This window comes from Ambystoma mexicanum, chromosome 6p, assembly GCF_040938575.1.
Source record: "Ambystoma mexicanum isolate Mex_15411 chromosome 6p, UKY_AmexF1_1, whole genome shotgun sequence".
Taxonomy (NCBI): Eukaryota; Metazoa; Chordata; class Amphibia; order Caudata; family Ambystomatidae; genus Ambystoma; species Ambystoma mexicanum.
The window spans coordinates 188,854,125-188,879,309 of NC_090935.1; positions in this window are offsets into that span (position 1 = coordinate 188,854,125).

Genomic DNA, 25,185 nt, shown 5'->3' on the forward strand with positions numbered 1-25,185 from the left:
TGAGTAGAGGGAGCGGAACTGGCCTTTCTTTGCTTGCCAAACCTTAGGTGGAAGGAGCCAGATTTGGGTTCCTGCCCAAAGTACGCCGGAAGCGGATGGGTTTTTCCAGATGTTTTTTTTTGTAAGGCAATCCCGAACAGGAGCAAGCTGCACTCCCATAGGGGAGTGACCCAGAGTGCTCCACCCTTCTTCTCCATGGCCCGCCTCAACTAGAGGAGGTGGAGTGGCATTCCTTTCCAAGATGTGCCTTCTTTGGAAGAAACAAGCATTGCGTTACTTTGCAAGGCACACCACGCGCAGAGGGAGCTAGACTGTCTTTTCCTTATGAGGCAGACCTGAAGTGAAAGGTACCGGGGTTGATGTCTCTTTCCCAGGCAGGCCTCAAATGGAGGGGGCAGGACTAGCATTGCTTGCTAAAGCACGCCAAAGGGGAGTAAAGCAGAGTGCTGTCCCCACCTACTCCAAGGCACACCTCAAGTGGAGGAAGCTAGAGGGGCATTTCGTTCCAAGATGTGCCTGCTTTGGAAGAAACAAGCATTGCGTTACTTTGCAAGGCACACCACGTGCAGAGGGAGCTAGACTGCCTTTTCCTTATGCGGCAGACCTGAAGTGAAAGGTACCGGGGGTGATGTCTCTTTCCCAGGCAGGCCTCAAGTGGAGGGGGCAGGACTAGCATTGCTTGCCAAAGCACGCCAAAGGGGAGTAAAGCAGAGTGCTGTCCCCACCTACTCCAAGGCACACCTCAAGTGGAGGGAGCTAGAGTGGCATTTCTTTCCAAGATGTGCCTGCTTTGGAAGAAACAAGCATTGCATTACTTTGCAAGGCACACCACGCGCAGAGGGAGCTAGACTGCCTTTTCCTTATGAGGCAGACCTGAAGTGAAAGGTACCGGGGGTGATGTCTCTTTCCCAGGCAGGCCTCAAGTGGAGGGGGCAGGACTAGCATTGCTTGCCAAAGCACGCCAAAGGGGAAAGACCCGCATGGCACAACTCAAGTACAGGGACTCATAATGATTACTATTTCGTAGGCACGCCTCCAATGGAAGGAGCCTGATTAGCATTCCTTTGCAAGTCACGCTTTGAGCTGAGGGATCTAGACTGATGTACACGGCTGTGGTTGCCTTTCCAAGGCAGGCCTCAAGTGGAAGAAGCAGGACTAGCGATGCTCGTGAATGCACGCTAAATCAAGTGAAGTGAGTTGACATCCTGTTGCATTTTCATTCAAGGTACACCTCCAGGGCAGGGTGCAAGAGTGCCATTCCTTTACAAGACATGCACGATTTCAGTGGCTAAGGGTCCCTTTCAAGGAATGATGGGCATTTTCGGAAATCAGTCGATCTCCCAAAAATGTTCCTTTGTATGATACAAAAGGAAACAAGGCTGAAAGCAGAGGGCAGGCTGGGAAGGGCATTGGGGACAGTGCACCCGAGTATCCTTCCTCTTTCCTTGTTTTGTACACACCTTACATTTACGGTACGGTTGTGCCTTCGTGGCAGTGGGAGGAACATAATCACCAAAGAGTCGCTCTTGCAATCTGGCCACATCTTCGACCTCTGGAAAGGAGGGAATTTGTACATGAACATTAGCCAGAGATTGAACAATTTCTAATTCAAAATCCAAAAAGGAGAGCTTGTTTTCTGGAGTAGCTGCACGGTACACCACATAGGCATTGTACGTTGCCATATGCACAATGTGTGTGGCTAACTTTTTGTACCAGAAACGCGACTTGCGTTCAGCGTGGTATGACTCAAGCACTTGGTCATTTTTGTCTACTCCACCCATGTACTTGTTGTAATCCAGAATGCAATTGGGCTTCAACACTTGCTGAGTCTGCCTGCGCAGAGGGACAGCTGAAGTACTTTCATCATGAATAGTACTTAGCATGTATACATCCCTTTTGTCGCAGAATTTCACTGCTAACAATTCATCCTGCCGCAATGCCATACATTGTCCCTTGGCCAACTGCTTACACACAAGTTGTCTGGGGAAGCCTTTGCGGTTACTGCGGATTGTACCACATGCCAGTGTGCCCACATTGAACAATTCCTTGAACAGTGGAATTCCGGTGTAGAAATTATCTACATACAAATGATGTCCCTTGTGGAGCCATGGTGTGAGAAGATCCCAAACAATCTTCTCACTTGTCCCTAAATGGGCTGCGCAGCCCGGAGGGTTTAGGGTAGAGTCTTTACCGGTGTAGACTCTCATGCTGCTGACATACCCAGTGGTACTTTCACACAACATGTACATTTTAATCCCATATCGTGATCTCTTGCTAGGAATGTATTGCCTGAATACAAGGTGACCTTTGAACAACACCAACAATTCATCAATGGATATGTTCTGGCTAGGAACATACACCTCTGCAAATTGGTGAGTGAAGTGGTCCAGAAATGGCTTAAGTTTGAACAGCCTATCAAAGTTTGGGTCCGTTTTGGGTAATGCTGCCGAGTTGCCATTGAAGTGCAACATACGGTGCAGTGCTTGAAAGCGATTTCTGCTCATTGTAGCTGAAAAAAACAGGCAATAAAGTGGTGCTACAGTAGACCAGTATATTGCGACAGACGGCTTGTGTCCAATTCCCATGAACAAAATGAGACCCCAAAACTGTCTCATTTCAACATCGTTTGTGGGTACCCATGCTTGTGCTCTGGAGTGGGGTTTCAGAGTGGGACCCCTAGACCTCATGAACTGTGCAACGTATAAATTGGTTTGCTGGAACACATCTGCAATGAACCCATCATCAACAAAAAGCTTTAAATCAATAGGCTGAAACCCTTCTGTATTCACTGTGCACCCTGATATACCAGTGAAAGGGGGCACAACAGGCTGAGCCATTGCTGGAGGCAACCAGAGCTACTCTTGAGTCATGTCAGGAACTGCCACATTGCGTGGCCGTCTTGCACGTCCCCTCCCCCTTACAGGTCCCCTGCGTGTGGGAAGTGTGCGAAAAGGTGGACGCACTCTTCCTTCCTCTTCATCATCAGATGATGACGATGATGAGTGGGAGGAGGGACTTTCGTCAATGGCCATCTCACTTCCCCAATCACTTCCCTCGTGCCCCTCAGAAGCACTATCTGTTTCAGAATGCATGTACACATCTGTGCCTTGCTCTGAGCCAGACTCCATCACTGCAGCTAATGCCTCCGCACCAGACATTGATCGCCGAGAAGCCATGAATACCTTCGCTATGGAACCCTTCACTGCCCAAAGACCAGATGAAGACTGAAACAAGAAAAATGTGTGCTTCTGAAAGTATGGAACGTAGCACAGTAAGTGGTATTCAGTGCCACAAACCTACTCCACACAAGTACACCAAAAGGTCCAGACTTTTCTCACAAACTGTAGCAGCCATCTGCAATATGAAGTACTCCCTGCACGCTACAATAAACGGAGTAGTACTTTGCAAACACTCACGTGAAATGCTAAGGACCAGTTGACTGCTTTCCTACAAGTGGGTAGACAGCCACAACACACCTGCACCTAAAAGAAAGAGAACAAAAAATCTATGGACAATGTACTATTCCGCTAAACTGTACAGAAATACAAGCGTGGGGACGAGGATTTCAGCCACACTACCTATTTAGAAACAGCCAACATGCTTTGCACCATGCCCTCCTCCATGGGATGCTTGTGGATGGGAAATCGAGGTGAGAAAGAACCATGCAACGTATTAGTGATTGGGTGAGTTGAAAAGCCATAGGCAATGAAGAAGCAGAAAGGGAAGATAAATAAAGTACACGGCTGGCCCTTCCGGGCAACTGCTGGCACACTTTTGACAAAAACACCTGCTCATTCACATAGGGGTGTCTATTGTAAGGGGAAAGCTCACAAGGGCAAAATTATTGCAAGGCTGAAGCAAGTAGTGATGGGTCCCTAAGAAATAAGTAGCAGAAACATACTGAAAGCTTTGACATGCCATGAATGCAAACAATTGCTAGAAAGTGGAAGTCTCACTGCCAACATACTTACTACCATTTCTATTCACTTTTCACATCTTCCAGTGTGTCCATCAGTAACTGGGCAAATATTGCCATGGTGAATGGTCCGTATTCTGGTGTTGCCCTCTGTCAGTCTAGTGAACTTGCCATTCATTTTCCACACCGATGACCCTTCTATTCCCTTGAGTTCTCCAATCCATCCTGGGAATCATCTGGGACCAGGCCACCACAGTGTTTGGAAACCTCTGTGCAATTCATTCAAGGTCTGACATGAGCTGCTCCGGTACCCCCTTCCGTCCCACAGACGCAAAATCATTTCCTCCCAGGTGAACCACTATAAGGTCAGTGGAGGGGGCCTTTCCTTTTGCTTGGGCAGCGATGATGGCTCCTCGGAGCTGGTGAAGGCGCATCCCCCCTACCCCAAACCAATGCACTGCAAGGCCATGCCTTCCAGACCCAGATGTAGGTGGCCCTCGGAAAAGTCGTGCAGCCCTTTGGATATAAGAGTGGCCGAAAATCCACACAACCCTCATCCTCACTAGGAAATGGAAACAGGAAAACCCCCATGATTATGGCTACACATACATTTTACCACATTACACAACAATTGCGCCAATGCATGACTCTTGTAACAATCCCAGACACACACTTCACCCATTCGGAAACCACCTCTCATTTGAGATAACAGTAGGTCGACACATAATTGCCACATTATTTTCAGGGGAAGGAGGTGAAGAAGATAGTATGTCACCTTGTGCCAATAACACAGTTGTGCTGGCGCAATTGTAATCAGTAAAAGGTGTCTGCTCCTGTGGCCCACCGCCTGCCAAGCACGGTGGTAAGGTGACATGCACATGCTACAATTACAATTTGGCAGGGTGACTAGTCTCACAGAGGATATGCAGTCCACAGGAAGTGTGCTTTGTACGCTCTCTGAATATAGGTACCCTGACAGAATGTGCCACATTTACCACAAATGGGTGCACCTTCAGACACTTTCAATGTGAGTGTTTTGGCCATAGCTCCAGGACCACTAGTGACCTTGGGGGCACTTCACTACCAAGGAAGGGAGGTGGCAAGGTCACACCCATCACCCACCACTACCCTACATAGCTTCCTGGTCAGCACTACAGATTTCCTCTCCTGGAAGGGATTGGACCCTGCCAGGGCACCCTACACTCACTGCTGAATTTGGAGGACAAAATATCCACCTGGGGGACGGACGCCCAAGGCCAATGACACCCCCCTCTCTAGCTACCCTGCGTTACAGTTTTTCCCCCTGCAAAAGGATGGGGACCCTGACAGGGCACACTGGGACCACTGCTGGAATTGGACCACAGAAATGGTGAACTTTGCAGTGAAAGAAATGAGCTCTGTAACAAGTGTGCATAGCATGCTCAGAAAAAATTACCATCTATATAACTACTGGATTTTTTTTTTTAATTTGCTGCTACTTATGTCGGCCAAACCTTTCCTTCTGCAAAGCAGCTGCCTTACTCAATGCAAGGCACACCTATCACTGGCCCCCGACCCTCCCCACTACCCTTTCCCACCCTTATCACTGACAATGCAGCCACAATTCCTTCCACCGCAGTAACCCTCCACCCCCACATTACCAAGTAATAAATGTTGTACTTACATAAGTCAGCAATAGCTTTTCAGTAGCCGCAACTGCAAAGGAAACATAAAAGAATTAAAATCAATGCTTTGCCTACCAATTACACATCTAAACTGTCTGGCAACTATCTGTACATTTTTCACTTCCTTCCACCAGTTCCATGACACTTCTCAGTCATCTACCACTACGGAAGGCTAGACTGCACATGGATTGGAAATGGAAATAAGACAAGTGGGCATATGGCATCCTGCAGAAAAAAAATAAAAATAAATAAATCCCGGAAATCTGGCACCAAACCATCACTGTTTGGAAACATCTGTGCTATCCATTCCAGTTCCTCCATTAGCAGCTCATGTATCCCTTCCCCACCCACAGATGCTAAATCTTTTCCTCCCAGGTGCACCACTGTAGGGTGGGGGGGTTGCATCTCCTTTTGCATGGACATCGCTGATGGCTCCTCTGAGCTGGTGAAAGCACTTCCCCCTAACCCCAAACCAATGCAGTAGGAGAGCATCCCTTTGAGAGCCAGATGTGGTTGGCCCTCGGAAAATCGTGCAGCCCTTTGGGTGAAAGAGTAGGCAATTATCTACACAACCCTCATCGTCACTATGATATGGAAACAAGTGAACCCCCATGAATATGCCTATACATACAGTTTACCAACTAGCTGAATGATTGCATGAACACATGGCTCTTGTAACAATCCCAGACACACACTTCACCCATTCGGACATGCACCTCTCATGTGAATTTACAGTAGGTCATTACGTAAATTGGCACTTGTGTTTTAGGGGAAGGAGGTGGGAAAGAAGTGAAGAAGACAGTATGTCACCTTGTGCCAATAACACAGTTGTGCTGGGGCAATTGTAATCAGTAAAGGTTGTCTGCTCCTGTGGCCCACCGCCTGCCAAGCACGGTGGTAAGGTGACTTCCACATGCTACACCATTACACTTTGGCAGGGTGACTAGTCTAACAGAGGATATGACCTGTGCAGCAAGGGTGCTTTGTAACCTCTCCGAATATAGTTACTCTGACAGAATGTGCGCCATTCATTACACATGCATGCAAATTTGGACACTTTGATTGTGAGAAATTGGGGCGCAGCTCCTAAAGTACTGGTGAACTTGGGGCCATTCGACTACCAAGGCAGAGAGGCAGCCAAGGTCACACACATCAACCACCACCACCCTACATCTCTGCCTGGCCAGCACTGCAGCTTTCCCCTCTAGGACGGGATGGGGACCGTGCCGGGGCACCCTGCACCCACTGCTGCTTTTGAGGGACAAAATATCCATCTGGGAGATGGACGCCCAAGGCCAATAACTTCACCCCCCACCCCCTCCTGCCCCTCTAGCTACCCTGCGTTACAGCTTTTCCCCCTGCAAAATGATGGGGAGCCTGGCGGGGCTCACTGGGACGACTGCTGGAAAAGGACCACAGAAAAGGTGATCGTTGCAGTAAAAGTAGTGTTCTCTGTATCAAGTACGCATACCATGCTCAGAACAAAATGACCATCTGCATTACTACCGGCAACATTTTTGAAAAGGAGCTGCTACTTATGTCGGCCAATTTTTCCTTCTGCAAAGCAGCCACCTTCCTCAATGCAAGGCACTCCCATCACTGGCCCCCGAACCGCCCTACTACCCTTTCTCACCCATACCACTGACACTGCAGCCACAGTTTCTCCCACCACAGTAACCCTCCACCCGCACATTACCAAGTAATATATGTGGTACTTACAAAAGTCAGCATAAGCTTTTCAGTAGCCGCAACTGCAACAGAAACATAAAAGAATTACATTCAGTGCTTTGCCTACCAATAACACACCCAAACTGTCTGGCATATATCTGTACATTTTTCAGCTCCTTCCACCACATACATGAAACTTCTCAGTCATGTACCTCCACAGAAGGCTGGACTGCACAGTCATAACAAACTGGCCTAAGACCAATGGGTGTATGGCAATCCCCAGCACACAAAAAAACATTGCACAGATGGCTAAGTGGCAAACTTCCCTCCCAGGGAAACAGCACTGTTCAGCTGTACTGGGGGGCGTTTTGTCCGCAACCCGGGCAAGTGTGTTCCTGGCCACCCCAATACCTCCCCAGAGCACCCACTTCCTTCACAACAGAACACTACAGGCCCTGTTCAGCCCCATCCCAATAGCAATGTGCCCTCCACCCACTATAAAATGTTGGAATAAGCAAAATTTCATACGTACATAACAAGGGAGAAGCTTGAACTGCTCAAGACCTGTAAAGGGAATGACAAAACATATATTATCTGTGTCAGCCCACCCAAATACCAGACCACCCATATTGGCCCCCCCTGTTGCATTGGCCTGTACGTTTTGGGCACCCCAGCGCCAGACTGGCACACCAATGTGCCCCTCTACGCCAAGGCAGGTATAGTAAACGAAGAACCCAATTCAAAATGGCAGGCTGCCCTTTTGTGGGGGTGGAGGGGCCCCCTACACCGCTGTGGAATTTTCTAACGTGAGGGGGGTTGCACCTCTCCACCACCACCCCAATTTGAGGGGCGCCCATCTCATGTAGCCCTCCCAAGGGGCAGATAAGGGGGGAGGCTGTCCTGCACTCCTCCCTGGGCTCAGGCGTCCATTCCTAGGAGCAGATATCTGGTCCCAGGGAGGGCTGCATGACATGGCACCCACTCCATTGTGGGCAGGGGGGGGGTTAATGCCCCATTCCTTTAGAAACTTTCCCAACCCTTTGGGGTGCCCCACCGCCCCCCTAAAAAACCTTCCAACAATTTCACTTTTTTCCTTTGGTAACCCAACTCCCCTTTATGCACAGGGGCACATTGGTGTGCCAATCTGGCACCGGAGTGCCCAAACCTTACTGCCCCATCTATTGGGGGTCCTGCCCCATCTTTTGGGGTGCCCCCCCACCCCACCCCCAATGGCTGGGGGACACACCTCATGCAGGCCTCCCTGGGCCTCCTCCAAACGGCTGCGTGAGGTACACCCCACCTCCATTTGGTGTGAGGGGGGAGAGGGCCACCCCAAAAGGTGGGGCAGGACCCCCAATAGATGGGGCAATAGGGTTTGGGCACCCTGGGGGCAGATAGCCACACTAATGTGGCCATCTGCACCAAGCAAAGTACGGTAAACAAAAAACAAAATACAAATTCACAGGCTGCTTTTTAGGGGGGCTGAGGGCCACCCTAAATTGGCAGCGAATGATATACCGCAACGGGGGGTGGCCCTCAACCCCCCCACCCCAAATGGAGGGCCCCACCTCATGCAACCCACACTGGGGGCAGATAGGGGGGCCCCACCTCATGCATCCCTCCCTGGGGTCAGATGCCCCTTCCTAGGAGCAGATAGTTAACAGCAGATGGTTGCTTGGCTCCACCCTTTTGTCTCTCCTGGGAGTCCAGTGCATCCCCCTCCTTGGAGGAAGTTCCTTCCAGGAGAGTTTACGACCAACCTTACACCTCCGCTTCCTGGCCTGAAAGGCATGTCATTGTTCCTTCTCTTTCTGTAGACAAGAGCCTGTTCTAACCCGCAATTAGCATCTTCCAGTGAGTTTCTGCAGAGGGGAAGGCCCTTCTCCTAGGAGACAAACATGCTTTTCCAGTTCATACAGCTCAGCAAGGCTAAATAACTTCTTAAATCCAACCAAAACCAAATGTGTTGCATCAAACATAAATACATTTCTTTCCTAGCCTTAAAATCTGTGGGATCAAAAACACAACTGAAATCTGTATTCCATTTTGGCAACAATCCTTTTTATGTTTGCTAATCCAGCAGAGTTTTAGTTTTAGCTCACTTTAAAGTTTCATCAGTAACTCATCTGACACCTGTCATTCAGGTTGCCCAGGGTACTGCACCCAGATGTTGGCATAGGCTGTCAGTTTTCAGACAATCCAGTTTGTCTGAAGAATGCTTTGCTCTTCACATTAGGACTTTGAATGTTCACAATACTTCATTAGATACATGGATTTAAGCACCATGCAAGATTTTGGAGTTTTTAGCAACAAAGCAGATGTCATTTTAGGAACATTTTGGGGTTTCACTTGCAAAGTGCTGCTTCTCTCTCTGCACTCTGTTTGCTTGTCATGGAGCCCACTGGCACATTTTCTGCCGGGTGTGCTCCATTCCACCGCATATGCACCATGGGTGGCAGGTTGTGCATCCCTCTTTTTGTGTGCTGAAGCATACAGGTTGTGTAGGTTTTTGTAGGTTTTTGGTGCGCACAAGGGTTTTGCCGCCATTATTGCCATTTCTTTCACCATAACTGGCAGGGTGATTCCGCATAGCATAGCGAAGTGGGTCAATCCATTCCAAAATGTACATTGCCATTTTAAAGCTAATAGAAGGGAGCCCTGCATGCACGTGAAACAGAACGGCTGCAGACTCCATAATGGAATGACTTGAGTCCGTCTCTCATGAAGGCCTGCAGGCCCACCCTGTACAAGCAGGGCCTGCAGTCCAGGTTGCCATGGGGCCACCCTGCCATCGATGCAGCCAGGGTCTGCATGTGCTGGCAAGGCTAGTCCTGCCACCCTCAGAGGCACTTTACCTCCCAGGTGCTGGTGAACCATAGCAACTAAGGGAGCTGGTGCAATCCCCTTGACCAGCCCCCTCCCATTAATCCGCTGAGGAACAGGGCCTCTCTCTGTGTTACTGGTATCCCAGAGTACCACCGGGGGCTGGTGCAATGTCCATGACCAGGCCTCCCTGTTAGGCAGAAACCTGTGCAGTTCCCTTGGGGACCACTGCAAAAGATTTAGGACTACAGGTGTTGGCAGTAAACCCACTTGGTAGCAGTCTGTACCACCCAGATTTACCTGGTAGCTGTGGCTGAGCAGTCAGACTTCCCTCAAGAAGAGTTAGGCAGTATGTAAAGTATATACAATAGGCACTCAGACACAATAGCACAAGAAAACACTGACCAGAGTTTGGTATCAAGGTATATAATTATTTATTTAATAACACACTTATTGAAACACTCCAGCACTAATATTGTAAATCACTCTAAACACAGTTACTATTATATATATATATACATCCCTTATTCCTTATCAGACAAGTCTTAGTTAACACCACTTATTTCCAGACAGAGGTGAGCGCTTAACTAAAGATGGCACTCCAATAAGTTAACGAAAAAGGGAGGGAAAAACTCAGAATGTAGGAAAATACACCACACTAATACTTAGGAACTCTTCAGCAAGGCAGGGAAGTCAAAGGTTATTTGTGAGCCAAAGTCCATAGGCCGGGCACACTCTTGGAGAGAGCAGGGCACAAATGCACCCAGGATCACACAATGACAACAGGCTTAAAAAGTCTTGCAGGGAGTTCAGAGAGGTTTTAGTTAGGCTCAGGAAAGTTTAGCCAGGGTGTCCCAGGCTAACCCAGGTTCGGAAGCCGGGGGCTAAATCTACCCCGTACAGTCGGTTGCTAGGGAAGCCAGGTGGAACACGGTACCTTAGGTGGAAAGGATCCTCCAGCGGGGGCAGTTGTTCCTGGCAGCGGGTGCAAGTCGCGGTGTCGTCCAGAGGAAGAGAAGATCTCAAAGATGAAGGTCGTTGCACTGCCAGGGAAGAAACCAGCCGCAGAGTTTTCCGGTTAAAGGTACTACCCTTTGATTCATGGTAGTAGTAAAACGTGGTATCCCGGTTGCCGGGCTGCTTGGCACAGGCAAGGCAGCCACGAGTTGTTCCAGGAAACGAAAAAAGGAAGCAGACTGGTTATCCCCACCAGTCGAAGGAAGAAGACTCTCCGGGCTGGAAATCTCCTGTGTCGTTGGGAATAGTGGTGAGACGGTTCAGCAGGGCTCCACCGGTGGTGTCATCGTAGCAGGTCGGCTCAGCTTCTACCTTGTCGGATTCTTAGGTCCTGTGGCGACTTCTGAAGTTCCAGTCCCCAAAGCCCTGCTTTTATGCAGAAAACTCCCATTCATTCAGCCTAGCTGTCACTCAAACATGCTAAGTGGTGAGCCGGCTGGCTCACCACTTGGGCCAATCAGGACAGAGTGCGACTTGAGTTGCCTGGGCAACTCAGTCCAGGGTGCCTAAATCCCCTCCCACACCCCCTGTGGTACCCAGACAGAGTGCCACCACTTTTGGAGGCTTCTGTGGAGAAGCCTGACAAAAAGTGGAACAAAGGGCTCGACTTGGGTTGGAGTCACAGAAGAGAACACAAATGCCATTTTAGAACCGAGTTCTGCCAAAAAATACCAACCGGAGAAATAATATTAAATAAATAAACCAGCGGTATGTTCGAGGCTGTAGGAATTAAATAATTAAAGTTGGTAGCCTCGAACAATGGGAAATCCCATAGGGATATATTTGCGGTCGAATATAAAAAGTAGTATCCACTGCCACCAGCCAAAACTCGATCAGGGGGGACGGAGACGTGCCCCCTCGACTAACACACCCCGGGGCAGACGAATCGCCCCGGCCAGTACGTCCACAATGTGATGGTTTGTACTGGTTCTGTTCAGAATTTGAGACTAGTAAAGTCAATGGTGACTTTACATGCCCTGGGAGAGAGTAGTCAGTCCCAGGGTATGGAGTCTATACTGGGGGGTCACTATGACACCCCTGTGTTACTGCACTGAGGGTGCTGTGTAACACACATCACAAAAACACATGAAGCCCTATGGAGTAAAAGACCCCATAGCCCATTAAACACATCTAGAGTCAAAGAAACACACTCAAATCATGTCCAAGAGTGAGGGTAACTGAGACTCACTCTTGGCAGGAGAAAAAAATAAACCCCAAAAATCCAGCAAAGCTGCTGGGGGACTCACTAGGTTAGGAAATTCAGCCTAAACAGAGAATTCTCCCTAACAATCGCCCCCCCCCCCCTCAGACTAAGGGACAAGAGGATTTAATCCACTCCTGGATGAACCTCATACCTCTAGTGGATGACATACATCCTAGAGAGTCCATCAGCATTTTGATAGTGACACCCTGACCTGTGCTCAATTGTGAAATCAAACTCTTGAAGGCAGATTGACCATGTCAATAGTTTTGGATTTTCCCCTTTCATTTGCATCAACCATCTCAAGGGTTGGTGGTCAGTCTGAATGACAAAAGTAGAACCATACAAGTATGGCCTAAACTTCTTCAGTGCCCACACAATAGCAAAGCATTCTCTTTCGATTGTTGCCCACCTTGTCTCAGGATCCTTCAGTTTACGGCTGATGAAGCAAATGGGGTGCTCCCTACCCTTCTCATCCAGTTGGCTAGTGACTGCACCTATACCTACATTGGAAGCATCAGTCTGTACAATGAAAGTTTGGTGGTAGTCAGGAGCTTTTAGTACCGGTGCTTGGCACAGAGCTTTCTTCGGGTTTTCAAATGCCTGATTGCACTCCTCATTCCATAGGGAATTTAGAAGAGGAGATCACATTCAGTGGAGAAGCTATGGTCCCATAGTTCTCTATGAAATTCCTGTAATACCCAGTGAGGCCTAGGACGGCTCTCACTTGGGTTTGAGTAGTAGATGTTGTCTAATTCTGCACAGCTTCAATCTTGCTGAGCAGAGGCCTTATTTCTCCACCTCCTACCTCATGCCCAAGGTAGACCACTTTACTCTGTCCATTTTGGCACTTATTTGCCTTTATGGTCAGATGGGCCTGCTCAAGAGCCTGCAAAACATGTCCCAGGTGGTTCACATGTTCCTCCCAGGAGTGGCTGAAAACTGCAATGTCATCCAAGTATGCCATGCAGAAGTCCTCCATCCCAGCTAGAACTTGGTTTACCATCCTTTGAAATGTAGCAGGTGCATTTTTCAGTCCAAAAGGCATAACCATGAATTGGTATAAGCCCACTGGGGTGGAAAATGAAGTTTTCTCCTTGGCATGGTCTGTCAGGGATATTTGCCAATAGCCTGACGTAAGGTCAAATGTGCTGAGGTACTTGGCTGCGCCAAGTCTATCCACCAACTCATCTGTCCTTGGCAAAGGGTGGGCATCAGTCTTGGTGACTGCATAAAGAGCTCTATAGTCCACACAGAATCTCAACTCTTTGGATCCTGCCTTTGGTACTAACACAACTGGGCTAGACCATGGACTAGTAGAGGGCTCTATTACCCCGAGATCAAGCATATTCTTGACCTCACCTTTGATGTGGGTTCTGACATGTTCTGACATTCTATACCCTCTGCTTTTGACTGGCAGAAAGTCAGAAGTGAGAATATCATGCCGGCCCCAAGGGGTCAAGCCTGGTGAAAGTGAGAACAGGGATGCAAACTGATTTAACATAGATTTGCACTCCTCTTGTTGCTCAGGTGTCAGATCTGAAGAGAGATTAACTCCTTCAACCTTTTCATCCAAAGGTAAGCCTCTAAGGAGGTCAGGTAGAGCTTCACTCTCCTCCTCCTCTTCCGATGAAGCTAGAAGCAAGGCTCCTACTTCAGGTCTAGAGAAAAATGCTTTGAGGCGGTTGGTGTGGAAGACTCTGGGAGCTTCCCTGGGACTGCCCAGATCCACCAGATAGATGACCTCTCCAAGATTTCCCACAACCTTGAAGGGTCCCATCCATTTGTCTTGCAAGGCCCTCTGCCTTGTTGGGAGAATAACGAGAACTAGCTGGTCTTGAGTGAACTCAACCATGTTAGCCTTCTGATCATGCCAATTCTTGACCAGAGCTTGTCCAGCTTTCAAGTTGTCACTTGCTTCTGCCATCATGTGTGACATTCTTCGTTGGAGACCTATCACATAGTCAGTCACTCTGACTGGCTTGGGGGAAGGAGCACTCTCCAACCCCTCCTTGATCAGGGCCAATGGACCTCTGACCGGATGGCCATAAAGAAGCTCAAAGGGAGAATAACCTACTCCCTCCTGAGGGACTTCTCTATAAGCAAAGAGAAGGCATGGCAGTAGAAGGTCCCACTTTCGTTTAAGGGGTTCCTCTAAAGCACCTATCATGCTCTTCATGGTTCTGTTAACCTTTCTACCAACCCATTTGTCTGAGGGTGGTATGCTGTTGAGAACTTGTAAGTAACTCCGCAGGTTTTCCACATGGCTTTCATGTAATGGGACATAAAATTTGACCCCCTGTCAGAGATTACTTCCTTAGGAAACCCAACCCTGGTAAAAATACCAAGGAGGGCCTTTGCCACAGCCGGAGCTGTAACAGTCCTCATAGGAATTGCCTCAGGGTACCTAGTAGCATGGTCTACTACAACAAGGATAAACCTGTTGCCTGAGGAGGTTGGGGGATCAAGGGGACCAACAATGTCAATCCCTACCCTCTCAAATGGGACTCCCACAACTGGGAGGGGCACTAAAGGTGCGACATTCTTGGAACCAACCTTACCAGAAGTCTGGCAGGTATAGCAGCTCTTACAGTATGTATCTACTTCAGCCCCCATTTTTGGCCAATAAAAGTAGAGAGAGAGCCTTTCTTGGTCTTCTTGAAACTCAAGTGACCAGCCAAAGGTATCTCATGGGCTAGTTGTGAGAACTGTTGTCTGTTTTCTTGAGGTACTACAAGGCGCTTGTAGTCTCCAGGTTCAGACTCAGTTGGTTCACTGTAGAAGAGGCCATCTTCCCAGTGTAACCTGTACTTCCCAGGCTCTTGCCCATCAGCTTGAGAAGTTGCCTGTTTGCGGAGACCTTCCAGACTTGGACATTCTCTTTGGCCCTTACGGGAAGCTGATCTGCTGGGTCCACCTTCTGCCAGTAAAGACTGCAGTTCAGGATGGTCAGCTGGATCTAAATCTCCAATAAGGTCTTGGCCTCTTACTAGCTCTTCTTCAGAGTCTAGTTTAACCACACAGGGTTGAACCACCCTCTCAGCCTCAGCTGAAGGGGGAGTTACTGGTGTAACTTTGGACAACCTAGGGGAAGTCCTTGTTGGAAGCACTGGAGTGCTTGCTGCTGGCTTTTTCCTCGGAGTTTTGGGTTGCCCCTTGGCTCCTGATCTGGTTGAGACTGCAGTAGTTTGCTCCAGTGGAGGAGGAGTGATATCTTTTTTCATCATCTCCAAAGAAGAACCTTTCAAGGTTTTCTCTCTTGCAGGTTTAGTGAGCTCCTGTAACCTTTTACTAGGAGGTCTGGGGGTATGTGACACAACTCCAAGAGCTTTCAGGTCATTACCCAACAGAACCCTTCCTGGCACCTCGCATTGTACACTGACAGGTATCTTTACAGTCATATCATTGCACTGGATGAGAACTGGTAACTGGGGACACATCTGCACAGGCCCTCCAGCTAACTTGGTGAGGCATTTGGGTGCCTTAGCAACATCCTCTGCCTTGAAAAATTATTCATCCACCATAGTTATGCTGGCCCCAGTGTCCCAAATGGCAGGAGTCTCCTGACAATTCACGCGGACACTGTCCTTATAATACTCTTTAGTATTATCGGGATAGAATTATATACACCTCAACCCCAGAGAGACTAAAGAAACACTGGCTGAGACTCCCATGGGTTCATCAGCCAGCAATAGAAAGTTTCCACTTGCCAATGGGACTTCCTCTTCTTGAGCGAAGGCTAAGGAGGCAGGTTGGATCCCTGAAGGTTTACCCTTACATCTGGGATCTCCTTTCACATGGTCAGTGGCCTTACAAACATAACAGGAGCCAAAGGCTCTCTGGAATGGAGGCTTGTTCTGACCTCCTTCTGGTCTGGGACCAGAAGGTATACTAGCCTGATTCGGTTTCCCTTGTGGTTTACCCTTATGGTTTTGTTTGGGGCCCTCTTTGGAATTTGCAGTATTAAAATTCTCTTTGGAGTCCTTTTTAGGCTGTTTCCCCTCATCCTTTTTCTGAGTTACCCCAGAATCCTTGTTAGTGGCCCTGTTGGCAACCCACAAGTAAGCAGCCTTAGCTAGTTTTCTGGAATCTAATTCCTTTGAATCAGCCAAGTGCTGTCTGAGCTCAGGAGAGCAGGCATCATAAATTGACTCCAACATAAACACATTTCTCATACCTTCATAAGTGTTCACTTTGTAACCCTTAATCCATCCCTCTAAGTTTTTCAACCCTTCACTCACCCAGTTAGCCCAAGGGGTACCATCATGCTTTTTGAGTCTCCTAAACCTCTTAAGATACTGGGAAGGGGTCTTCCCAAATCCAGCTATCAAAGCTAGTTTCACACATTCATAATCCTTCTTATCCTCCTCCCCCATTTCAATTACCACATCAGTTGCAACAGGGGGAAGCGTAGAGAACAACCAGGTAAGTACGTCATGTCCTGTGATGTTCTGGAGCCCATGATTATATTCAAACAGAGACAACCAATCCAACAAATCCAACTTAGGCTCATACATACCAATCAATTCCTTAGGCATCCAGGGTCTTTTAGGACTGGAACTTCTTGAGGAGTCAGAGAGAGAAGCATTGTCTACAGATAATTTCTTCATTTCTAGCTCAAGCTTGAGCTCCATTTCCCTTAGCCTGAGTTCTTGATTCAGTTCCTGCTGTTTTTGTTCAGCCTGAGTGTTTAGTCTCTTGAATTCTAATTCCAGTTTCATTTTCTCTAGCTCAAGATATTGAGGACTAAGTGTGGGACCTGGCAAAGGTCATATAGGTACAGCTGGCAGAGCAGGCAGAGGCCTAGGGGGGACAGTCACAGCAGCCTCACCCTCCTCTTCTGACTCTTCCTCAAGATTATCAACATTTTGATCAACATCAATCTCTATACTGTTATCTACTGTTTCTGGCATGGTAGGTTCCTCTGAACCATCATCCAGACTTTGGTTAGCTAGCAACCTTTCGATTAGTTCCATTTTCTTGCCTTTAGTCAGGAGATTCTTCTGCTTACAGAGAACTCTTAAACAATCAGCAGTTTTTGTAGCAAGGGACTCTTGACTATAATTTTCCATAGTTGACATGTTAGAAAGATTAATTTTTCAGTGCTAAGCTTTGTGGTTAGTTGCAGTAAGGTATACTTAAGCACTCTAAAGTGTATATTTAATACAAATCCCACCGCTGTACACCAGTGTTAGGCAGAAACCTGTGCAGTTCCCTTGGGGACCACTGCGCAAGATTTAGGACTACAGGTGTTGGCAGTAAACCCACTTGGTAGCAGTCTGTACCACCCAGATTTACCTGGTAGCTGTGGCTGAGCAGTCAGACTTCCCTCAAGAAGAGTTAGGCAGTATGTAAAGTATACACAATAGGCACTCAGACACAATAGCACAAGCAAACACTGACCAGAGGTTTGGTATCAAGGTATATAATTATTTATTTAAAAACACACTTATTGAAACACTCCATCACTAATATTGTAAATCACTCTAAACACAGTTACTATTGTATATATACATCCCTTATTCCTTATCAGACAAGTCTTAGTTAACACCACTTATTTCCAGACAGAGGTGAGCACTTAACTATAGATGGCACTCCAATAAGTTAACGAAAAAGGAAGGGAAAAAGGCAGAATGTAGGAAAATACACCACACTAATACTTAGGAACTCTTAAGCAAGGCAGGGAAGTCAAAAGTTATTTGTGAGCCAAAGTCCATAGGCCGGGCCCACTCTTGGAGAGAGCAGGGCACAAATGCACCCAAGATCACACAATGACAACAGGCTTAAAAGGTCTTGCAGGGAGTTCAGAGAGGTTTTAGTTAGGCTCAGGAAAGTTTAGCCAGGGTGTCCCAGGCTAACCCAAGTTCGAAAGCCGGGGGCTAAATCTACCCCGTACAGTGGGTTGCAAGGGAAGCCAGGCGGAACACGGTACCTTAGGTGGAAAGGATCCTCCAGCGGGGGCAGTTGTTCCTGGCAGCGGGTGCAAGTCGCGGTGTCGTCCAGAGGAAGAGAAGATCTCAAAGATGAAGGTCGTTGCACTGCCAGGGAAGAAACCAGCCGCAGAGTTTTCCGGTTAAAGGTACTACCCTTTGATTCACGGTAGTAGTAAAACGTGGTATCCCGGTTGCCGGGGTGCTTGGCACAGGCAAGACAGCCACGAGTTGTTCCAGGAAACGACAAAGGAAGCAGACTGGTTATCCCCACCAGTCGAAGGAAGAAGACTCTCCGGGCTGGAGATCTCCTCTGTCGTTGGGAAAAGTGGTGAGACGGTTCAGCTGGGCTCCACCGGTGGTGTCATCGTAGCAGGCAAGCTCAGCTTCTACCTCGTCAGATTCTTAGGTCCTGTGGCGACTTCTGAAGTTCCAGTCCCCAAAGCCCTGCTTTTATGCAGAAAACCCCCATTCACTCAGCCTAGCTGTCACTCAAACATGCTAAGTGGTGAGCCGACCGGCTCACCACTTGGGCCAATCAGGACGGAGTGCGACTTGAATTGCCTAGGCAACTCATTCCACGGTGCCTAAATCCCCTCCCACACCCCCTGTGGTACTCAGACAGAGTGCCACCACTTTTGGAGGCTTCTGTGGAGAAGCCTGCCAAAAAGTGGAACAAAGGGCTCGACTTGGGTTGGAGTCACAGAAGCGAACACAAACGCCATTTTAGAACCGAGTTCTGGCAAAAAATACCAACCGGAGAATTAATATTAAATAAATAAACCGGCGGTATGTTCGAGGCTATAGGAATTAAATAATTAAAGTTGGTAGCCTCGAACAATGGGAAATCCCATAGGGATATATTCGCTGTCGAATATAAAAAGTAGTATCCACTGCCACCAGCCAAAACTCGATCAGGGGGGACGGAGACGTGCCCCCTCGACTAACAGACCCCGGGGCAGTCGAATTGCCCTGGCCAGTACGTCCACAATATGATGGTTTGTACTAGTTCTGTTCAGAATTTGAGACTAGTAAAGTCAATGGTGACTTTACATGCCCTGGGAGAGAGTAGTCAGTCCCAGGGTATGGAGTCTATACTGGGGGGTCACTATGACACCCTGTGTTACTGCACTGAGGATGCTGTGTAACACACATCACAAAAACACATGAAGCCCTATGGAGTAAAAGACCCCATAGCCCATTAAACACATCTAGAGTCAAAGAAACACACTCAAATCATGTCCAAGAGTGAGGGTAAAAGAGTCTCACTCTTGGCAGGAGAAAAAAATAAACCCCAAAAATCCAGCAAAGCTGCTGGGGGACTCATTAGGTTAGGAAATTCAGCCTAAACAGAGAATTCTCCCTAACACTCCCCTCCATAACAGTGTGCACCAATTAGTTTAAGCAAGGAAATCCCCAGTGAACTTTACAACTTGCAGCAGGGAGGAGTAAATGAGCCAGTGGAAGTGCTTGTGTAGTTCTGCCCAGTTTTAGTAGTTAGGAATCCAATAGGACACATGTTCTCTGTGTGGACTCAAGAACCCTCGACAATGTGGTGGTAGACAGATTTTCCCTTCCAGACATAGGGGGGTTAGTGCGTCCGGTGGGGACGAGTGCATGGCCCAGCACTCACGGCCTGGCATATGCTTAGTATCAAGTTAAACTGTACTCACCTTCTAAAAGCATCACAACATCATCAATGCAAATGCACGATTTAGCATGTGTAGGAAGCCATTCAGCTTGGTGTCAGAAGCATCCCTATTTCAGCACTGGCACATTCACTATTTAGTCATTTGAGGAGATGTCAATTGCAGAATATCATTTTGGTGTATGGGAGTATTCTTGAGGAAAACACAGGAAATGCACATCTATTCTACCCCAGTTAAAAGATCCAAGAGAAAAATGCAAGTTTTGGGAGGGGTTCATTAGTTAGTTAATGTGCTAATACATGGAGGGGAAAACGAAAGACAATAGATAGGGAGGAGGTCATGTATCTCAATCATAAATCCCAATCCATTAGACCTGCCGGGATGGCCCAATACTACTTCCTCTCCAAACACAGATTCAAACAAAAAAAGTGTGGTGGCTGTAGCTTCCCAGTGGTAGCAGCTAAACATTGGAGCACACTCCCGCTAGCACTAAGAGCAGAGTAATTGCTTTGGTCCTTCCAAAAAAACCTCAAGACAATGGCAATTCACACACAAGACCAATACATTCCTGGGATATAACCTTGAGTGTACACCAACGCTCATCACACTCCCGTGTAACAAACCACCACACCAATGTTGATTTTTGCAATTATCTGACCATTTGCTGTGATTTTCGGTCCTTGATGTATCTAGGGCACAGATGCCCCTGGGCTAGGAGCCCTCTTACAAATGCTAAATAAATAAATACATTCATTCTTTATTAGCCTAGTGGAGTATTACTCCAAATGTGTGGAGAATTGTTTGGTGTTGATCGCATTAAAACATCAGTGATTTGCACAAGTCAATTTTGTGTGGAGTGTGAGAACGTGAACACATTCACGGGGATTAATGAGGCAGTTGTTGAAATCTGGCACTTTCACACTATGACACCAGCTGTAAAAGTATTATAATGGAATGAGCCAGCAGTACACCTTTGGGTGCAGTGCTTTCTCTGGAATAAGGTGAAGTAGAAAGAACTGCAACATTTGCCTCATGCAAGCTGAATAAGGGGACAAGGGAGGGAAGACAGAGGGGGGACAAGACAGAAAATCTTACTAGGCCTTTTGTCATTCAGATCGTGCAAGTTCACCAACACAAAGTGCAGCAGGGAAGGGAGAGGGGGAACTGCTAGGGAGAGGGAGGGGGAAGCTCATTCAGGGCAGCATTGCTCATAGTAAGTACAGCCAGGGAGCGCAGCTCTCAGTAAGTGCAAGGAGGGAGGGGACTGTAGGGGTTACACTGACATCCTCTAAGTGTGCGGGACGCCCGGAGGCAGTGCAGGGGAGACTGATCATGGAGGAGCCTGGTACCCAGTGAGAGTCTGAGGGTAGCCAAGCAATCATTCGTTGCAGCAGACAGGTAGGTCAGCACGTGAGGGACCTAAGGAGAAAAGGAAGGACTTCAGCTGCTTCCAGAACTTCAGGTGGTCCGGCTTAAGTTTGAGAGTGGCAGGGAGGCGTACCAGTCTTTGATATGTTTTGCATTTATGTATGGGGAAGAACGGTCGTGATTAGTGCAGATATTCAGTGGAAGTGGAAGGGGTTTAAAGGGTATGTCCTATTGCATGATGCTGGGGGTCTGCATCATTAAGAGGCTCATCTATGAGGTTCACCATGTGGCAGAAAATTAGAGTATATTGTGGTGGATACTCCTTTTAGGAAGCCATAGATGACCACATGGAAAGTGGACTGAAAATCTGAGGCGTCTGACCAGCAAGTTTTCCAAGTTGGAGAAAGCTTTGTGGACAAGTAAGTTCTCACAGAGGTGGGGTTGAATGTGAGGGATGTCTTGGGAGATATTTGCGAGATGAAAGAGGTAATTCAACAATTTGTTAAGTCTCTGGAAAAGCTGCATTTAGAGGGGAGTTACAAGCGGAACCCTCATGCCACCTTGGACTGACACCCAATGTGAACTGATGGCAAAAGGGTGCATGCATACTTTGAGCTGACAGTGCCAAAGTGATGAAAACAACCTGTTAAGCAAGTTGACCCTCCCGGTATGCCTGTAGTGCATGTGACATGTGATGTGTTAGGAACCTTCCCAGGAAGTAGTGGCCTAAAAACGTTAATACAACTTTTGGTAGGCATGTGTCTTCAAGTGGCCTGCAATTGAGATTGTTATTAAGGTTGACACCAAAATGGGTGTGCATTTTCTAGATAAGGTTTTCTAGTGAGCAGGGTGTCTTAGCAGAACTCTGGCTGATAACGATACACAGCTGCAATTGATGGACATGGTAATATTCTGGGAAAGGTGTGGTATTGCACACTGAAAACCTCTTCTCATCGTCCTGAAACTGTCAAAAGATTGAACCACACATGACTGGACAGTGTTTGCATGGCTGATGGATGGGGTATAGGCTTAGGAGAAGCGGTCCCATGCAAAGATGCAAAATATTGGTTTGCGCTTCAAGCCTCAACAGCCTTGTTAGCATTCAAAGAACTTAGAAGCTGGAAACTAAACACTAGGATTTGCTTCTGTTAGTTAGTGAAAGACAGGCACAGACCGTGGGATGAGAGTATTTGGAGGGGCAAGATTGAATAGGACAAAAACAAGATAAACAAAGGTCCAAAAATCAGCATTTATGCAGAGAAGAGGCGATGAGAGAGGGTCATAAGGTACAGGCTTGGACTTATGGTTTTGTGAAAGAAGCATACCTTTGAAGTCCCCAGCAGGTGGAAACGGTGACCTCCTATGCGGGTGCAACAGATTGTCATAGAAAGTACCGCAAGATCTAGGGGTTAATGAGAACATGAAAGTCTCGTGACTGCTCCAATTGCCATGCAGCCAATGATTGATGTCTTTGGTGTCACAGGAGGATTGGTGCGTTATATCTGTATATAGACCATCACTATGGTTATAGGAAGAACACACCTATTTTGTGTTTCCCCAGGCACCATGGAATCCATCAACATCCTGGAGGATTGGGGTTGCAAGCGTTCCATATGGAGGTGGTTGCAGATAGGCCTGCAGAAGAGCGATCCCATCAGGGGGTTGTTTGGGCCATGATACTGTCAATACATTTCAACTTGAATGAATCACCTTTTCTGGCATCTGCAATTTGTGATATGTATTTTTTTTGTCAGAGGCATAAGAGAGGGAAGGGGTTAACAGAGTGCGGTGTGGACTGGAGACAGGTGAAGAGAACGATGTGGTGGTTATCTTGAATGTAGGATTGCTGTGAAGGGTGACCAGAAGGTTTTCAGAGTGGGAGCAATCAAACTGAGGAAATTGGGATTTTCTCATGTTCCAGAGGTTGAATTCACCCTTGGGTATAGTCGGGACTTCAGTTCAAAGGGATTTGATTAAGATTAAGCTCATTGAAGAAGATGCTGAGAGTTATATAACATTTTATGATTGGTTATTTATAATGCGCTTAATAGCCAGAGGTTTCTAAGCGCAGACCTGGGTCGTCTTGCTTCAAAGCCGAGCACGTTGCCCCTGATCTATCCTCCCGAGACGTTCCATTGAGCTTACAGTTTAGAATGATGGTGTGACAGGATAATAGCCATCACTGCATGGTGGGGGAGGTGGGAGTTAAATGGCAAGTTAGAAAGGATGTCTTACACCTAAGTGATTTTGTATAGCAGGAGAGGATAGGGATTGGGTCAGGATTAAGAGTGGGGGAGGGGGTGGGATGGCATGCAGGAAAGAGACTGCAGTATCATCCCACATGTTAACATATTATTAGGCCATTGTGCAAGTGCATGCCAGTGTGGCTGCAGGTGGTGATAGGTATACAACTGGAACGTTATGTGCAGGTTGATCAATAGCAGGACAACAGTGTGACAAGTCAACATAGTGCAGAAACACTGGGCTGGCAGCGACCAAAATACAGTCAATGTAGACCTGTCATGAGTCCTATAGCCAATGGGCAGGCTGATAGGAGTAAACAAAGTGCATGCTCAGGTCGATAGTGTGTAAAAAGGGATCTATGTGATCTTACCGAATGAAATTTCAACGAATACTTTTTTACTGAGCCTTTTTTACCGAAAAAATATACTTGTTAAAATCTTTTATTTGGGGGGCCTCCCCCTAAAACCCTCAGTTTCCCTTCCCCAAACCCCTCCCATCCTTTTTTACTGCTTTACCCCAAATCCTCATATACATTTTAATTAAAAACTCGATATTTGTTTGTTATTTCGGTTTTGCTAAAAATGTTATTCTCTGTTTTCTATTCTGTAACATGATTGGATGCCTATAGTAAGTAGTGTGTGGTTAGAGAGAGTTGGCTAAACCATACGGACCGGAAAGTGAGGGAATCGTGGGTAATCAGGGTGATGACCTTCATTCTGGGTTGGGAGACAATAGGCTGGGGCCAGTTTCTAGCACCTCCTACCTGTAGTACGAGTGTATTGTATTAAAGTCCAGCACAGCACGGATGAGACTACATGGCCAACCAGCACAACAGCCCATGCTTCCATTTTTTAAAGCACAGCACATGTGAGGCACCAGCTTGAAATGCTCTGCAGCTCGGGTGGCCTTCAACAAGACATCATGTGCTTTCAATATTGTTTTTGGAAGGTCAAACTCCTTCAGGTCAAACCTAGTACCCAACAACCTAAAACAATCTTGGGTACTTCCCCTGCTCAAAAAACAAACACTTGACCCCTCTATACCGACAAACTAAAGGCCCATCACCACCACCCCCTTCCTACTCAAAATCATTGACAGAGTAGCCTATTTGCAAATCCAGGATTATCTAGAAACCAACAACCTATTAGGCTCACGTCAATCGGGCTTCCGCCCTCTTCATAGCACCGAAACAGCCTTGATTGACCTCAAGACTAAAATTGACGAGTTGAAGGACAATGGAAAATCAGCTATGCTACTCCTCCTTGACCTTGCGGCGGCTTTTGACTTGGTAGATCATGCAGTCTTATGCAATCATCTCAGCTCATCTGCCCATTTCTCAAGTGATGCCATAACCTGGGTGCAATCCTTCCTCGCGAACCATACAATGAGAGTCTTCTCCCCCTAGCAGCCGCCGATCCCATACAAGTTTCCTGTGGCGTACCCCAAGGATCCTGTGTATCTCCTACGATGTACAACATCTTTACCAAGCCCTTATTCGACAAGTTGGACAGACTGGGTGTCATCTACACTAACTACACAGATGACATTCAGATCCTCATCCACCTTTCGGGCAACTTAGTGGAAAACTCGACCTTGCTAAACAAGATATATCTCCTCATTCAGGCATGGATGGCATCCCACGGCCTCTGCTTGAATGATGACAAAACGGAGCTACTGATCCTTGGCACAGAGACAGCAATTAAAA